This window comes from Eriocheir sinensis, chromosome 35 (assembly GCF_024679095.1).
Source record: "Eriocheir sinensis breed Jianghai 21 chromosome 35, ASM2467909v1, whole genome shotgun sequence".
Classification (NCBI taxonomy): domain Eukaryota; kingdom Metazoa; phylum Arthropoda; class Malacostraca; order Decapoda; family Varunidae; genus Eriocheir; species Eriocheir sinensis.
Genome location: NC_066543.1, coordinates 1,291,373 through 1,311,064, shown reverse-complemented (window position 1 = coordinate 1,311,064; position 19,692 = coordinate 1,291,373). Strand labels below are relative to the sequence as shown.

Sequence of the window (19,692 nt, the reverse complement as noted above, 5' to 3'; positions counted from 1 at the left end):
TACTTATATTCTCTCTCTCTCTCTCTCTCTCTCTCTCTCTCTCTCTCTCTCTCTCTCTCGCTGACATCTAAACATTCACACACTAACTTAGCACTTTTCAGCTATTCTTTGTAACACTGCTCAATTTTTAGAAGGTTGACTCCGTAAATATCTAAATTATGGAACTTTTCACGGCAAAAGATTCGTCTCCCCCTCCCCTTCTTGAACTCAGTTGGGTATATGCATAGTCTTTTTAACTCTCCCCAGCAAGTAACAATAACAACAACAACAATAATAATAATAATAATAATAATAATAATAATAATAATAATAATAATAATAATAATAATAATAACAATGATAACCGATGATAATAATAACCGCATCATCATCATTACTATCATCCTCACTATGATTGCATTAATATAGAACGAAGGGGAAAAAACACGATGATGAAGATGATAATGTGATGATAAAAAATGACATTGGTGAAGACGATGATAGAGGTAATAATTATGATGATGATGATGATGGTGGTGGTAATTATAGAGGTGATGATCGATAAACAAAAAAAAGAGAAACTAAAGAAAATCGCAAAAAAAAGAGCCACCTCCACTAACTCGAAAATGAAGAGCAAAAAAAATCCAGTCCTGCAACTCATGACGTCAGGAGGAGGAGGAGGAGGGAGTAGGGGGGAGGAAAAGTGCCGCCGGGGAGGACACAGAAGTAGATGAAAGCTCTCTTCAGGGACGGACGTATGGACGGACACACACACACACACACACACACACACACACACACACACACACACACACACACAAACAGTTCCTCCACGGATGCATTGTTCGGGTGGGAATTTAATTATTTACATTATCATTATTATTATTATTATTATTATTATTATTATTATTATTATTATTATTTTTATTATTATTAGTATCATTAGTGTTGTTTTAGTTTTCGTCATTGGTGTCACTACTACTACTACTACTACTACTACTACTACTGCTGCTGCTGCAATTTTCTCTACATTCTTGTCTAAACTGTAAATTACCTGAGCAGGGCTAATCAACTGATAATAATTATCTGTTATTTAATCATCATTATGATCACTTATTATCATACACACACACACACACACACACACACACACACACACACACACACACACACACATAAGAAAGTCCTGCAGGTGCCTCATTACATTCTCTCTCTCTCTCTCTCTCTCTCTCTCTCTCTCTCTCTCTCTCTCTCTCTCTCTCTCTCTCTCTTCTTTCACTCTCTTTAAAAACCACAACCACCACCCACAAGGAGAGAGCGAAACCGCGCCCCCACCCACCCACACACACACACACACACACACCCACACACACCCACACACACCCACACACACACACCCACACACACACCCACACACACACACACACGGACTATATACTAAGTGAATCAAGGTCAGCACCGCCAGCATGACTCTACATGAGATGAATAAAAAGGTGATGGTGATGATGATGGTGATGGTGATGGTGGTGGGAGAAAAAAAAAAAGGAGAGAGAGAGAGAGAGAGAGAGAGAGAGAGAGAGAGAGAGAGAGAGAGAGAGAGAGAGAGAGAGAGAGAGAGAGAGAGAGAGAGAGAGAGAGAGAGAGAGAGAGTAATTTTGGAAATTGTTAGTAAATGTTACAGAATGTCGAAAAGATAGTTATCCAAAGAAAAATAAACAAATAAAAAATAAAGTGTGAGAAAGGAAAGATAGGAAGAGAAGAGACTGGGAAGAAAGACAGAAAGAAAAACAACAACAGGAAGGCAAGAAGGACTGATGTAAGAGGAGAGGAAAGAAAAGGGGAAAAAAAGAAGGAAAGGAAAGGAAAAAATACATACGAAAGCGATAGTCGAACAAAATGCTAAAAAAACAAACATAAAAGAGAAATATCACGAAAAATGAGACAAAAAAAAAAAAAAAAAGGAAGTAGGAGAAAGGAAAAGGAGGAGGAGGAGGAGAGAATCACATGCACAAATAGGAAATCAGCCCGCATCTCTCTCTCTCTCTCTCTCTCTCTCTCTCTCTCTCTCTCTCTCTCTGACCTCCCACCTCGCAATTTTCTCTTTCCAACAATGTTTATTTTCCTATTTTCTTTTCTTTCCTTCTTTCTCCCCTCACAATGACCTTCACCTCCCCCCCTTTCACTTATCACCCCCTTCACCTCCCCCCCTTCCCTTATCTCCCCCTTCATCTCTTATCTCCCATAACACCTATCTTCGTGTATCTCTTTTTTTCCGTCATTGTTCTTCATCCTCTGCTATAAGTTTTGTTTTTGTTTTTTTTGTTTCTATTTCGTATCTTTATCTACCTTCATCTTCCCTCTTATCAGTAATCTGTTTCGTCTGTCTTTCCGATATCCTTACTATCTTTATCCCCCTTCTGTTGTTGTTGTTGTTGTTGTTGTTTTTCCTTTCTTCATCTTATTTCCATTTTCTTTAATTCTTTCCTTGTGTTTTTTTGGTTCTTTCATTTTTTTCTTCATCCTCAGATTCATCATTTTTATTCTCCCCTTTCCTCTCCTCCACCTCGTCCTTTATTCGCTTTATTCTCTCTCATTCCCTTTTTCTTTCTCCTTCTCTCCCTCCTCTCTCTGCCTTCCTCACACACATATATAACCATTTCGTCGCTCCCTTCCTCCCTCCATCTCTTTCCCTATCTATATGTTAACAAGGTCTTCCCTTCTCCTTCCCATCCTCACCTTTCATCATCTTCCCCTATGCAATCCCCCTCCCTTCTATTCCTCCTCCTCCTCCTTCTCCGTCTGTCCGTCATGCAAGCACTCTTTCCGCTCTCTTCACTCTCTTTCACATCCACATCCACATTCTCTCCCTCTCTCTCTCTCTCTCTCTCTGCAAACACGCTTTACAATCCTTCCTCCTCCTCCTCCTCCTCCATTTCCTCCTCCACCTTTACTTTCCCTCTTCTTTCTTTCTTTCTTCATCAACTGCAATGCGTTCTCCTCCTTCCACTTTTCTCCATTTTCTTTATCGTCATCCTCATCCATCATTCCTCCCTCCTCCCTCCTCCCTGCAAGAAGTATCACCTGTTCTTCTCTTGTTCAAAGCACAATGGAGAAAGGCGTTGATGGGTGGTGATGCTGGGAAGAGGAGGAGGAGGAGGAAGAGGAGGAGGAGATGACCTAGTAAGGAGGAGGGGGAGGTGGAGGAAGGGAGGGAGAGATCTCTTCCTTCTTGTCACGAATTTCACTTGTAGTCACGACACATACGACGAAGAGGAGGAGGAGGAGGAGGGAGGAAGGAAGGAAAACACGTGGTCAGGGCTAAAGTGAACGAAGACACGAGAGAGAGAGAGAGAGAGAGAGAGAGAGAGAGAGAGAGAGAGAGAGAGAGAGAGAGAGAGAGAGAGAGAGAGAGAGAGAGAGAGAGAGAGAGAGAGAGAGAGAGAGAGAGAGACGCTTATACGAAGAGAGGAAACAGAGCGATGCAAGGGAAGTAAATAAAAAAAAACGAGGAAAGAACACACACACACAAATGAGAGAGAGAGAGAGAGAGAGAGAGAGAGAGAGAGAGAGAGAGAGAGAGAGAGAGAGAGAGAGAGAGAGAGAGAGAGAGAGAGAGAGAGAGAGAGAGAGAGAGAGAGAGAGAGAGAGAGAGAGAGAGAGAGAGAGAGAGAGAGAGAGAGAGAGAGAGAGAGAGAGAGAGAGAGAGAGAGAGAGAGAGAGAGAGAGAGAGAAGAGCTGGAGGAGAAAGTGAGTGACCCTGACGGTGGTGGTGGTGGTGTCTTCGGCCATGGCCCTGAGATTGAAGTGTCACCGCCCTGCCCCGCCCCGCCCCGCTACGCCCCGCCAGGTACATACCATCGGGCGGATATAAGGGCGGGATGGAAGGGGAGGGGGGGGGGGTGGGGGTGGGGTGGGGTAGAGAGAGAGAGAGAGAGAGAGAGAGAGAGAGAGAGAGAGAGAGAGAGAGAGAGAGAGAGAGAGAGAGAGAGAGAGAGAGAGAGAGAGAGAGAGAGGAGGGAACTAACTAAGCCAACCAATCAACCAACTAACTAACAAGATACAAATTAACTTATTAACCAATTAGCCAAGTGACTGACTGACTCACTAATCATCAGACGGACCACCGAACTAAATAACTACAAACGAAAATATGAATAAACAAAATGCATGCAGAAATGTGTAAACTACCCCCCCCCCCCACCACCACCGCTGCCGCCATCACCACAGCAGTTTACCCACCACACCACTCAACACCATCACCACCACCACCACCCACCACCTATCACCATACCCATCACCACTGCAGGAAAACCACCGCTGCCGACCACTAACAACGCCCCACTGACCACTGACCATAGTACTGTCCAAGACCACACACATACACACACACACACACACACACACACACTAAGCCAGCCACAAATATAACGTCATCGACCACTAACCACTGCCACTAACATCTCTAAACTTCTACTGACCACACTAAACACTACTCCTGCATACTCTCTCTCTCTCTCTCTCTCTCTCTCTCTCTCTCTCTCTCTCTCTCTCTCTGATGATACTATTACTACTACTACTACTACTATTAGCATGTACTAATACTATTAATAACAACAACAACAACAACAACAACAACAATAATAATAATAATAATAATAATAATAATAATAATAATAATAATAATAATAAGGTAGTAGTAGTAGTAGTAGTATTGTGGTTGTGGTAGTAGTGGGAGGAAGAGGGGGAGGAAAAAAGATGATGCAGCAGCAATAAGCCATCATCATCATAATCATCATCATTATCATCCTCATCATGTATATTTTATTTTATTTTATTCTTTTGATATTCAACCACGGAACGATTTCACAGCCATGCATATCCCTGCGTTTCCGGCATTGCACGTTTTTGGTCAGCTTGACATCACCATCGTTATGCAAGTCACGCGCGTTACGTTGTCTATATTGTGGCATGACGCAAGCTTCCGCCATTCAACCTGAGCCACGACTACTGAGTGCCTTGTTACGATATACCGCGCGTCACTCCGGCGTGCTCACTCGGGAGGAAGGACAAGCTATCGATACACTGGAAAAAATAAAATGTCTTGCAAATGGGAATACAAAAAGGAAGGACAAGCTATCGATATACTGGAAAAAATAAAATGTCTTGCAAATGGGAATACAAAAGGGAAGGACAAGCTATCGATATACTGGAAAAAATAAAATGTCTTGCAAATGGGAATACAAAAGGGAAGGACAAGCTATCGACATACTGGAAAAAATAACGCAAGTCTTGCGAATAGGAATATAAATAAAGATAATAAACAAACAATCGACATACTGGGACAAATAACACTAAGCTCCCTGCAAATAGGAATAAAACTAGGAAGATAAACAAGCTATCGACAAACCGGGAGATAAATAGGAAGATAAACAAAGGAAAATAAAGACAGTTACGTAAATGTGAAGATTAGGTCAGGATCAGGTGAATAAAGTTAGATACAATACATTATTCCGAAGACAAAATCCAGAGTTTGGATGAGAAGATAAGAGGATAAGCTGAATAAAGTTAGAAAAATTTGTACATTCCTTTGAAGACTATAATCCAGAGAGTTTAAATATAAGGACTGGGTTAGGGTTAGGGGAAGGAATTATATGGATTACTCTGAAATTGAAGGATGGATTACGTTTACATAAAAAGAGGCAGCTCAAGACCGCAAAGGAGGAAGCAAAAAAATACCAGTGTTCAGTAAGGGAAAGGGTAAGTTGGGGGCGTACGCTATAGCTGCGCGTGGCCTCGGTGTTCATCTCCGTCGCATCGGCCCTTGAGAAGAGTTCAAAATAATGGTGAGCAAAGTTTGGTGCATTACCGAGGTCCTGGCAAGCTTCACTAGGTGCTAATAATGGTCTTGATCCTGCCTGGCCGGTGCGGGTGTCAAGGGTGTATGAAAAGTGGAGGAGGAACGCCATCACACACACACACACACACACACACACACACACACACACACACACACACACACACACACACACACACTGTACAAACACACGAGTACACGATAATTACTTGATCTAACTTACCCCAAAGTACTATTCCCACTTAGGCGTCTTTATCAATTAAACTAAAGGCGTCATGTTTGTGTTTTTGTTATTACGGTTACAAGGAAAGGCGTGAACGTGATCTCATGACAAATATATGAAAATACGCAACATAACTACATCTTCACTTTCATTCGGCTTTATGAATTAAACGAAAGGTTGGTATTTTTGTTACTGTGTTTATAAGAAGACGTGAATGTAATCTCCAAACAATTATATAAAAATACGCAACATAACTATCTCTTTCCATTAATGCAACTCTGTGGGTATTTACTGAACTAAACGTGTTGGCTTCTTGTTTTCGTTACTATAGTCATTAGGACAGGCGTGAATGTAATATATAATAAAGTGAGTATATTTTACTACGAGGATACTATTCCACCAACCACACTAAAACTAACACTCGCACCAACTACACTACCATGGACTGCTGCTAACATTCCACTACTATTAACACTAACATTCCACTAACCACACTACAACTACCACCAATCCCACACTTAACCACACTAACACAACCATTAACACTTACGACTTGATTTTATAAACGTCGTATTAATCTTCATCATTAATAACGTGTCTGATTTGTCTTTTTTGGCACGGGTATTAAGGCCTGGTTAGTTGGCTTCGTTGATTATTTAAACCACATTTCTACGACTGAGTTTGTAATATGTCGACTTAAATCTGTGAAAATCCAACACTTCTGGCTAATTCCGTCCCTAAAATTGAATTAAACCTAGTCACGTAACTTTATAAATACTAATATCATGTTTTAAAAATCTGACGTAAGACCACTAACAGTATTACCACTACCACTATTACTACCCCTCCTCTTAGCCGGTCCCTCAAGCCTTCATAATACCGTGACTCCGGACCTCTTTATGGCGTTACGTGCCACATTTCAGTTCCTCGCGTCACACACCACAACAATCACGGAGACATAATGATGTGCTTATCGGAGTGTTATTGTTGCGTTAATGAGGTGTGTGTGTGTGTGTGTGTGTGTGTGTGTGTGTGTGTGTGTGTGTGTGTGTGTTATGGGGAAGATTGACAAATGGATAGATAGATAGATAATTAATAGATGTAGAGATACAGATAAACAGAGAGAGAGAGAGAGAGAGAGAGAGAGAGAGAGAGAGAGAGAGAGAGAGAGAGAGAGAGAGAGAGAGAGAGAGAGAGAGAGAGAAAGTTTAGTATATTTTGAAGGTGCCCTTTTGACTTTACCTTTCATCCTTCACCTCTCTCTCTCTCTCTCTCTCTTAACACTACCACCACAAGTATAACACCATCCATCACCAATAAAACAACTATGCATAACACCACTATAATAACACAGCCCAGTCCCCGCTCCAAACAACAACGACACAATACAGGAAACATGTGAAGGGAAGGAAGGGAAGGAAGAGGAGGAAGACCAGAAAAGGAAGGAAGGAGAGAATGAAAGAACGAAAAAAATACTGCGCGAAAACCATGGAGGTATAGTCTGTTTCATTTCATCTGTCCACCTACAAAGCGGGAATTTTGATAGGTGTGGCACCTACGCATTTCTAGTTCGTGAATACGTGAAAATAATCTGTTGTAATAGACATTCAAGCTTATTTTTCAATGATATATTTGAATGTTTATGTATGCAAAAAACAACTCAGTCGTTTGCATTGATAATCTAACATACAAGCACACGAGAAGACAAGCTTGTATCAAATAACAGCACTTCATGCTCAAACGATTTATGGTTTTTCAAATTCATTGATTGATAGCTCATTTCAGGTATATTAAAAGACATCTGGCTCTGTAAGTGCAAATAAAGGGTATCTTAATAATTTACTGCATGTAAATAATTATTAGTAATCGAAATAACATAAAATAATAAATAATAACTGTTGAATGCGATGTAGTCTATTTCGAATATTAGGTTACCCATGTTATTTACATGCAACACATAAAAATTCCTTATATATATATATATATATATATATATATATATATATATATATATATATATATATATATATATATATATATATATATATATACACTTGCAGAGTCTGATGTCACTTTATGTACCTGAATGAGATGATATATGGGTATCTGAAAGGCTATGAATCGTTCGAGTACTATCAGACTATACTGTTTTATATACGAGTTATTCTTTCGAGTGCTTGTATGGTAGATTATCGATGCCAATCGGCAAGTTTGCGGTTCATATAAGAGGGCATGAGGGTTTTTTGTATACACAAACAATCAAATATATCACTGAAAATATAAATTTGATCTTCACGCTATCACCAACTAACAATGGCAGGTGTCACATCTACGTTCGCGAGCGGACAGACGGAATGAAACGGACTTTGGGAAAACACGTGTTCGCTGCTGCCACTACCACCACCACCACCGCCGCCGCCGTACTCCGCTCCTTCCCGTCTTCCTTACTCCCTGGTTATCCCCCTCGGGGCTATTTCCACATTGCAAACGCTATACACTGAAGGTAAAGACGCTAAACCAACATGTAGTAAGTACTCCCTACCGTATACCTGATGATAAAAACATTCCTGGCAGCGGTGGGATTCGAACCCACGCCTCCGAAGAGACTGGTGCCTTAAACCAGCGCCTTAGACCGCTCGGCCACGCTACCGCTGGACACGAAAAATAAACGTAAACAGTAAGATCTCCTATATCAATAAATGTGTATAATTTGGTTGCTATGATGAGTTGAGTGTGTTTTGTGTTAACTAATGATGAAGCAGAGTCTATTATAATGTTTCATTGCTCTCTCTCTCTCTCTCTCTCTCTCTCTCTCTCTCTCTCTCACACACACACACACACACACACACAGAGGGGAAGCACCCATCCTGGTATGTGGGAACCGAGCGATGACAAACTTTCTTTTGGATTTCTCTCGCGTATTGCCCGTGGGCCGTGACGTAATATGCCTGCACACACACACACACACACACACACACACACACACACACACACACACACACACACACACACACACACACAGCCTAGAAAATACTAAACACTATTTCTGAATGCCTGAACACGAATAACCACCTGAAGTGCGGAACTCCATTTAAAAAGAAACACTTTATTTTTTGTTGTAGGCAGAGCAGACTGGCAAAGGACATACTACCAAGTTCTGCTCAATGAACGGCCTTCTAACTTTTAAGGATTTTCAGCAATAGAAGATGAAAGGAGTAAAATATGAAAAAGATGAATGAAAACAGATAGTGAAATGTAATGCTGCGCCCACAAACCTCACAGGCATCGTTGTATCCTAAAACACGTCGAAATATGGCTATAATAAGACCATAATAAAATAAGACTACAATAAAGTTAACGGAAGGAGTATTGAGGATATGTATATAGTGAATCTCTCTCTCTCTCTCTCTCTCTCTCTCTCTCTCTCTCTCTCTCTCTCTCTCACACACACACACACACACACACACACGAAAGCATCATCATCATCACCACCAATACAACCAGGACAAGCATGGGTCAACTCGTGGCTGCTGCAAAATAAGCCTGCGGCGCCAAACACAGCCTTGACCAGCCCCGCGCCTGGCAGCAGCGGCGGCGGCAGGTTTGCACAACATCAAGAATAATAATTTCAAGAAACACGTGGGATTTACAGCCGCCAAGCATGGGGCCAACACGCATGCATGTTCCTCTTCCTTCCCTGGCTACCAACGCTGGCAAGGAGACCAAGGAAAACACACACACACACACACACACACACACACACACGCACACACATAAAAAACATGCCATTTGTTGCTGAAACCTGTGCCTGTGCTAAACACACACACACACACACACACACACACACACACACACAAACACACACACACATACACATAAAAAACATGCCATTTGTTGCTGAAACCTGTGCCTGTGCTCAAAACACACACACACACACACACACACACACACACACACACACACACACTCTCAGCAGCCTACTACGCCAGACGGTCAACCTAGAATCCTCGATGTAGAAAAGTTCATCACTTTGTTACAGGATCCCTTGTCTGGCTTTCTTCATCCATAATTTTTAGTTCAAGGACATTTGCAGCAACAATAGCAGCAGCAGCAGCAGTAGTAGTAGTAGCAGTAGTAGTAGTAGTAGTAGTAGTAGTAGTAGTAGTAGTAGTAGTAGTAGTAGTAGTAGTAGTAGTAGTAGTGGTGGTGGTGGTGATAGTAATAGTAGTGGTAGTAGTAGTAATAGTAGTAGTAGTAGTAGTAGTAGTAGTAGTAGTAGTAGTAACAGTAGTAGTAGTAGTAATAAGGTATAATAAAAATACCCCCAGACTTTCCGTAAGGGTGAATGATGGGGGGGGGGGGGTATCGGTAGGCATTTGGGGAACAAGAGGCAAGCAGCGGCAGTCACGGGAGTAGCAAAAATCACTTCAGAAGCAGAGTTACGATGATGATAATGATGAAAATTGTAATAATAAAGATAATAATAAAATTTATAATACCGATCACGTCTTCATTGACACACAAACAAATAATGATGATAATAATGAGCAAGCAAAATACTTACTAGCCTTGCTAATGCAGGCGCCTTATCGATTAAAGAAGCCGTATAGTGTGTATGAATTTACTATGAAAGGAATGTGGTGGTGGTGGTGACTGACCAACTATTGCTGACACTTTTGTAAGTTTCATCAGGTACTAATTATAATTCTCTCTCTCTCTCTCTCTCTCTCTCTCTCTCTCTCTCTCTCTCTCTCTTAATTGAACGTTTCTTTTGATTTTCCAATTCTATGTTCGTCTTTAGTGACTCTCTTTACTTTCTTCTTTTCATTTTTATTACTATTTTTCCCTTTCTTAAGCTCCCCCTTTTTTTTTTCTCCGTTTTCTGCGTACCGCAAAGTACAAACAGGGCCGTAATTTCTACATGGGCCTGAAAAAGACCCTAAAAGTACTTTTATTTTTAATTCCCTCACCTTCGCATGCTCACTTCGCTCGCCATCCTCCCCCATCTCAAATCTAAAATGCCCTCTAGCCCCCCCAACATAATCTGCCAAAATTACGGGCCTGACAAACAACATGCAAGGCTGCGAAAAGATGGGGAACACACACACACACACACACACACACACACACCTTATTTCTTTCCTCAATGCAGCTGCGTGTAACCATTGCATGACCCACTTATTAATACCAGTGGCAGCCAGTGAGTGACCGAAGACGTGGGAGAGAATCATTATGTGTAGACACGTTAACAATTCGTGGCAGTGTTCCTCCCTCCCTCCCTCGCCTCCTTCTCTGCCTTTACGCGCGTGATCACCAGAAATAAGGAACAAGGACGTGGAGTTGACGTGACTATAAGCAGATCAAATTCCATCTTCTCCTTGGTCAAATGGTTTTATGTATATTGTGACCGAGTTTTATCTATTATTTGGTTCCTTAGCTGAGAGAGAGAGAGAGAGAGAGAGAGAGAGAGAGAGAGAGAGAGAGAGAGAGAGAGAGAGAGAGAGAGAGAGAGAGAGATAACCAGCTGACTGACTGGATATATCGGCTTTTCTCGAGGTCAAGGACACATGGCCTAATCCATCAGACGTCAACCAAACTATCCAATCTAGCTAGCCCGGTAAACTAAACGGACTGATATTGCTTACCACTCAGGTCTATATATATCTTATCTTATTAACAAATCTAACCTAACGTAACCTACCCCCTACCCCCCTTTTCACTGCCAAAATGCGATGTGCTAGACTACCCCAAAAAAAAAAAAAAAAAAAAAAATTATCATACACGTCATCATTCATCTAAGTTTCCGGAAGCTATTATTTACTGCAGGTATATATATAATCAATATACCTAACCTAACCTAACCTGAACCTCCTCCCTCCCCCCTCCCCCCCTCCCACTGCTAAAATGCGATGAGCTTGACTGTGCCCATTGAATTTTTACATACATCACTATTTCTCTTGATATTCCGGAAGTTGTTAGTTACTGCACTGCAATGATACAACACAAATACCACACAGCTACCATACATTTAATAATAGCCTCCCCTGCAACTTGACACCGAGTACAAGTCAGATCACCAAGGCATGGGACCTTACGAGTCAATTCAAGGTAAAAGTGAGTATAAGCAATGACCTTCAGAAACGACCCCCAACGCCAGCCCATTAACATGTGTCGGCTCAGGGCTGGCACAGACTTGTCCGTCACACACACCCACGTGGGCACGCACGTTGGTTGCCCCACACGACGGACCCGCGTGCTGGCGTGAGATAGTGTAAAGCCTATTCCCATGCCCCGCTACAGTGACGGGACTTACCAAGCCCATGGGAAGTATCAACGTGTCTTTAAAACTGAGTACACTATGACACTGGGTTGCCATGGGATTCACGTGGCTCGCCTACAACAATGAAGAAAAAAACGGAACCCTTTCCTAAAAAAACAGAACCCAAAAGAGGACCCCTTTAATAATGGAACACCCCACAAAACAACCCCTAAAAACAGAACTCCCAAAAACAGAATATCACCAAAACGAATACCCATAAAAATAGACCCCCCAAAAAAATGTAGTGTCTCCCAATAAAGGAGCCCCCCAAAATTATACCCCCCTAAAAAATGGAACTCCCCAAAATTAGCCCCCTAAAAAACAGAACCTCCACAGATGACAGAACACCCTGACAAAAAAAAAAAAAAAAAAAAAAAAAAAAGCCCCTAATAAAGGAGCCCTCTGAATCCCCCCCCCCAAAAAAAAAAAAACCTCTCCCCCAAAGAAGGAACTGCCTAACTCCCCCACAAAAAGGAACAACCTAAGTCCCCCAAAAAAGGAACTGCCTAACTCCCCCCAAAAAAGAAACTGCCTAACTCCCCCCAAAAAAGGAACTGCCTAACTCCCCCCAAAAAAGGAACTGCCTAACTCCCCCCTAAAAAAGGAACTGCCTAACTCCCCCCAAAAAAGGAACTGCCTAACTCCCCACAAAAAAGGAACTGCCTAACTCCCCCCAAAAAAGGAACTGCCTAACTCCCCACAAAAAAGGAACTGCCTAACTCCCCCACAAAAGGAACTGCCTAACTCCCCAAAAAGGAACTGCCTAACTCCCCCAAAAAAAGGAACTGCTTAACTCCCCACAAAAAAGGAACTGCCTAACTCCCCCCTAAAAAAGGAACTGCCTAACTCCCCCCAAAAAAGGAACTGCCTAACTCCCCCAAAAAAAGGAACTGCTTAACTCCCAAAAAGGAACTGCCTAACTCCCCCCAAAAAAGGAACTGCTTAACTCCCCCTAAAAAGGAACTGCCTAACTCCCCTAAAAAGGAACTGCCTAACTCCCCAAAAAAGGAACTGCCTAACTCCCCTAAAAAGGAACTTCCTAACTCCCCCATAAAAATGGAACTGCCTAACTCCCCCCTAAAAAAGGAACTGCCTAACTCCCCCAAAAAAAGGAACTGCTTAACTCCCCCCTAAAAAAGGAACTGCCTAACTCCCCCCTAAAAAAGGAACTGCCTAACTCCCCCCTAAAAAAGGAACTGCCTAACTCCCCACAAAAAAGGAACTGCTAACTCCCCTAAAAAGGAACTGCCTAACTCCCCAAAAAAGGAACTGCTGCCTAACTCCCCTAAAAGGAACTGCCTAACTCCCCCCAAAAAAGGAACTGCCTAACTCCCCAAAAAAAGAACTGCCTAACTCCCCCCTCAAAAAGGAACTGCCTAACTCCCCTAAAAAGGAACTGCCTAACTCCCCAAAAAGGAACTGCCTAACTCCCTAAAAAGGAACTGCCTAACTCCCCCAAAAAAGGAACTGCTCCCCTAAAAAGGAACTGCCTAACTCCCCACAAAAAGGAACTGCCTAACTCCCCTAAAAAGGAACTGCCTAACTCCCCACAAAAGGAACTGCCTAACTCCCCCAAAAAGGAACTGCCTAACTCCCCTAAAAAGGAACTGCCTAACTCCCCCAAAAAAAGGAACTGCCTAACTCCCCTAAAAAGGAACTGCCTAACTCCCCCCAAAAAACGAACCGCCTAACTCCCCCCTAAAAAAGGAACTGCCTAACTCCCCCCTAAAAAAGGAACTGCCTAACTCCCCCAAATAAAGAACTGCCTAACTCCCCCCTAAAAAAGGAACTGCCTAACTCCCCCAAAAAAAGGAACTGCCTAACTCCCCCCTAAAAAAGGAACTGCCTAACTCCCCCAAAAAAGGAACTGATTAACTCCCCCCCAAAAAAAGCATAACCCTTCCCTAAAAAGGAACTGTCTAACTCCAAAAAAATAACAGAACCCTCCCCAAAAAAGGAACTATCAACTCGAAAAAAAAAAAGAAAAAAAAAAAATAGTACCTTCCCCAAAAAGTCAACCCCCCCCAAAAAAAAGGAACCATCTGATTTTCCTAAAAAAATAACTTACCAGTACCCCTAAAAATAAATCCTCAAAACAGAACCCCTCTCAAAAAATGAAACCCACCAATAAGGAACCTGCCAAGAAACATAGAACCCCCCCTAAGAAAAAATCACATCCCACCACCTTTTTCATAAACATAACTAAATACCAGACAGCAGGATCACAGATCTTAGTAGTTATAAGGGGCTGCAAAATGGGTGCTGAGGGTACTAGCCGAATACTTCATAAATTTAAGTTGCAGTAGGAAAAATTTAACCTGGTACCAGCGACGGGCCAAATTTGTGGCTTTACTGTGTACCAGTGACGGGCCAAATTTTTGCCATGATATAAACCCAAAAAAATAGATGATGCATAAACTGATCACCAATGCGTTGATATATATTATGAAATGGTTTGCGTGAGTGATGATTTTTTTCTCATTATTCTCACTTTAAGCGGCCTTTAAGAAACATGATCCCCGCAGCTACCGGGTTAAGAGAACACGGTAATATTAATAGCAGGGTAATGTGAAGGTGACGCTTCATATAAACAAATAAATACCAGGGTTATAATGTGAGGGAAATGCTTGAAATAAAAAAAAATATTAAGTTAATTAATATGAAGGAAATCTCAGGGTAATGTAAGGGTAATACTGTAATATTTGAAAAAGAGTAATATGAGGGAAATGCTGAAGACAAAGATAAGTTCCAGGATAATGTAAGGAAAATGCTGAAAACAAAGACAATTTCCAGGGTAATATGAGGGAAATGCTGAAGACAAAGATAAGTTCCAGGATAATATAAGGAAAATGCTGAAAACAAAGACAATTTCCAGGGTAATATGAGGGAAATGCTGAAAACAAAGAAAAGTTCCAAGGTAATATGAGGGAAATGCTCAAGATAACATAAAGAGCAAGGTAATACTGTGTGGAAAGTGTTTAAAATATAATAGGGTAATGTGAGAGTCCTTGGCATAAACATGGGTCTATTACAGGATTTATATAACTGTACTGTTGCAATTACTTTTAGTTTGTATCTACTAAATTACTATTACTTTGTCATCTTTTACTATCACTTTTTATTTTGATTTATCATATTCAAACACTGGGTAATAGTAATAAACAATATGTATAGAGTATTAGAGTGATAGTAATAAATCATTTTTTGTTTACAATAGTAATGGTAATTGCAGTAAAAGTCAAAGCAATAGAACATAGTACTTTAGTTTTTCTCTATTAAATTCCTCAGTAATAGATAACAACTAGAGTAATGGTAATATAACAGATGAAAATTAAAGTGCCATATTAAGCCTGATATTTTAAAGTCATATTAATCTTTATAAACAATTTCAAGGTGTGGTTAGTTGGTGATTCTGAACGAGTTTGTAATAATATGTCAAATAACTCTGTGAAAACCCAATATTTCTAACTTACTCCATCCCAAAAATGGAATCAAAATGCCAATCTAGCCACATAACTGAATATACAAATACATCCCAAAAATGAAATAAAAAAGCCAAACTAGCCACAAAACTGTTAATAAATACTAAATGACTACAATGATACTGTGAATTAAATGCTTGATATAAGAAAATAGAAGAATAATGCAAAGAAAAATCCCAATAAAATGTAAATACCTGGGTAATAATGAGGGAAATGCTTGACATAAAAAATATTATACTAGGCATAATGTTAAGGAAATGCCCAATATAACAGATAAATACCAGGGTAAAAATATGGGGTAAATACGTACATACTTAAATTAAAACAAATACTAAGGTTATGTGAGAGAAATACTTAATATAACACTACCTGATATTAAAGAAATGAGAAGTAAATCACTGAAATAACACAAACTTGGCCCCGTAGAAATATGGCACACCTCTCCAAAAAATGGAACCACAGAAAACAAAAACCAGAAAATAGGTCCCCCAAAACTGAAACACCCTAAAAAAGAAACTCCTCAAAAAACAATAATCTCCACATTCAGTATGAGGTAACTGCTTTACATAATACAAATACTAGGGTGAAGGATAAATAAATTCTTAATAACAGATAAACACCAGAATACTGGGGGAGATACTAAAATATATATACCAAGTAAATAACCAGGGTAAATACCAAGGCAATCATGAGGCAGAAAATCATGTAATTCACCACATCTATCACCAGAAAAACATAAACCACGTGAGAAAACCGTTGGTTGGTTGAAATTGTAAACTGTCCCTTTTGTCCCAGTGTTTCTTTTTGATCTTCTCAGAAAGTGGACCTTTTAGCAGATGGAGGGATCGTCTGACCCCACCCCCCGACCCCCCTCTGGATACAGCCCTGCAAAGTCACAGTAAATAGCTTGAAGTCAGTAAGTAAATCAGTAAAGTAAATGCTAAAGAACAATGGCTTGGACAGAGAAGTTGGTAACCGCTGTTCACCCTCCCACCCCTCGTCCTGCACCGCCTGCTTCTCACCCTTGCAGACACACACACACATGACCAACACTCACCTGAGGGAAGGAGACGCGCCAGCCACACACAAACCTCAGGGGGACCTTCAGGTGGCGTCACAACAGGAGGTTAGGAAATAAACACAACACTACACAAACCGCCACTCCGCCGCGCCGAGGAAGCGAAGCAAGCGAGGCCTCGTGTTCGATGTAAACAAACCTTCATTTGTTTTCTTGTAAAGTTTTGTTGTAACCCTCTTTCCTCTGAATAAAACAACGGTAATTTAATACATTTTTTTTTGTTATATTTATTTTGTTCTTCGCCAGCACTATATCATCCCATCTATTTATTTTTTCTTCTTTTTCTTCTTCTTCGTCATCTTTTCTTTTTCTTCTTCTTTCTTCTTCTTCTTCTTCTTCTTCGTCATCGTTTTCAAAAGAAGCAAGTAAATGATTATATTCTACGTAGTACATTCTGAAACCTTCCCGCTCACGTTTCTGCTGTAGTTTTCTTCCCTCGAAACAAAACGAATATAATTTACCAATGTAACTTACGAATACCATTTACATATCTTTATTTTATTCTGTATTTCTTCTAGATGTGTAGGAAAAGAACTACAAATCTACTTAGTTTAATTTATTATTATTAGTGGGCAGCATCTGGTATCATTGTATCATCTCACGAAATTTCTATTAAAAATTATTTAGGTTACTTAAAATCTCTCAGGAGAACTTAAGCAGACGTTCTCACCTTCGCCACGCAATTGTGGAGAATCACACACTGATACCTTACTTTCGCCCTGAGTCTGGTTATCTGAAAAGAGTGTCACGGCTATTAGGGTGCCAATCCACGCACCCCCAAGGCCTGTCTATATGTCTGACCCACATGTTCTGCTTCCCTCGTCTCGTCGTCTCCCTCGTTACTGACATTTTTTTTCCCTCTCCTGCATTCTGCCTCGTCATCCCCCTGCTCTCACGCTGCCCAGTCTCCGCGCTCCTCTTCCCACGTCGCCCAGCAGCCAGCAGGGAAAGCTTGCACGTAATACGGCCGTAGAATGGATACCTAAATTCTACACCACATATTTTGATACGCCACACTAAAATTTGCAGTATTTCCAACTGTGTACGATCTTTGTTTCCATTCTCCTATTTTCTTTTTCTCTTCTGCATTGAGTGGTCGAGAAGGAATGTAATGAAAAAAAATTGGGTTCCTGGAGAGAATGAAATAGTGTGAATAGTTGTGTGGGTTTACTTGAAGCCTGCTGAGTTCCTACCCTTTTCTTACTTCTCCCATAACCGATGCATTGTTTCTCGATAGTCCCTCCCTATGATCGTGTTGCATCTTGGCTATGACCCCCAAGATTCCTATTTCCTAACTATATTCTTGTAAAAACCGAGCTGTTGCATTAAAGGGGAGATCAAGACATCTCTCCTTCCGAAAATGGACTTCTCGCCACTCCTGTTTGGTTATGCGGGAGCAGCGATTAGCTAGCATTTTTTCATTTTTTATTGCCCTGGAGCTGTTTCCTTTACCCCCCATCCCCCCACAAATAAAAAAAAAGGGGGTGGCACACATCTGCTAGAACAGGATGGCGTCCCACGTCACTACACTGCTACCGGAGAACCCTCTGGCCTGGGCTATTGTCAGTGTTGCTGTTTTTTTTTATATACTTCATGTTTGGAGAGTAAAGATGTTGCATTGAATGGAATTGAAGGCATAGCAGATGGAGGAGCTGGTAGTGCAGGAGGAAGGGAAGGAGGAGGAGGAGGAGGAATTTAAGGTGTAATGTTTCGACAATGATGTTGAATTGAGTGGAACTAAAGGCACAGCAGGCGTATAAGGCACTGGTATGTAGGTGGCATGTATATAGAGATGTGTGGAATGTATATACTGTGCAATTGCCACTCAGTTGATGCCCTACTTTTTTTTTTCATTTCGACAGCCAAGAGTACCTAATTGATTTCTTGGGGTACGTAAGTTATGACGTCAGAACTCCATCTGACTCAGTAACACCAAGAACAATACCACGGCGATTGAGTGGAAATGAAGGCATAACAGGCTTTTTTTGTTTAATTTCGACATCCAGGAGTATCTGATTGATTTCTTGGGGTTCATAAGTTATGGCACGACAACTCAATCTGACACTTTAACACCAAGGCCAATAATGAGATAATGTACGGTACACACATGCTTAACACCCTCCAGGACCGACCTACTTCCCATGAGTGTCACAGTGGAATATCTTTAACCTCAGCGTTTGCAAGAATGACTCAGATGTTTGACCTTTAATTATTTTACTTTACCTTCTATTTTTGTTCCTTTCGAATGACATACCTTACCTCACCTTACCTTACCATGCCTAGGATTTTCAGTATCATTTCAAGGTACTGGTCGTTTTGCTTCTCACTTTACCTTGTGTTTTTGTTCCTTTCGAATGACATACCTTACCTTACCTTACCATGCCTAGGATTTGCAGCATCATTTCAAGGTACTGGTCGTTTTTCACCTCATTTTACTTTCTATTTTTGTTCCTTTCGAATGACATACCTTACCTTGCCTTACCATGACTAGGATCTGCAGCATCATTTCAAGGTACTGGTCGTTTTGCATCTCACTTTACCTTGTGTTTTTGTTCCTTTCGAATGACATACCTTACCTTGCCTTACCTTACCATGACTAGGATTTGCAGTATCATTTCAAGGTACTGGTCGTTTTGCATCTCACTGGAATCCACGTGTTGAGAATTGTGATTACATTTATTAACCTGAAAGAAAGACAGACAGACAAACGCAGAGACAGACAGACAGACAGATAGACAGACAAACAAGTAAAATGAA

General features: G+C 41.0%; 1 long non-coding RNA gene and 1 other non-coding gene across 3 annotated transcripts in view; both read right to left on the bottom strand.

Moving 5' to 3' along the window:
* Positions 1-17,467, bottom strand: part of LOC127007240 (uncharacterized) — a 63,542-nt gene extending 46,075 nt beyond the window's left edge. For both annotated transcript variants that reach the window (XR_007760126.1, XR_007760125.1), the window contains exon 1: positions 16,915-17,467. This is a non-coding gene — a long non-coding RNA (uncharacterized LOC127007240). The remainder of the gene's footprint in view (positions 1-16,914) is intronic.
* Trnal-aag (transfer RNA leucine (anticodon AAG)) lies at positions 8,625-8,706 on the bottom strand. The gene has a single exon. It is a non-coding gene; the product is annotated as a tRNA-Leu (tRNA).
* Positions 17,468-19,692: the final 2,225 nt, after the last annotated feature.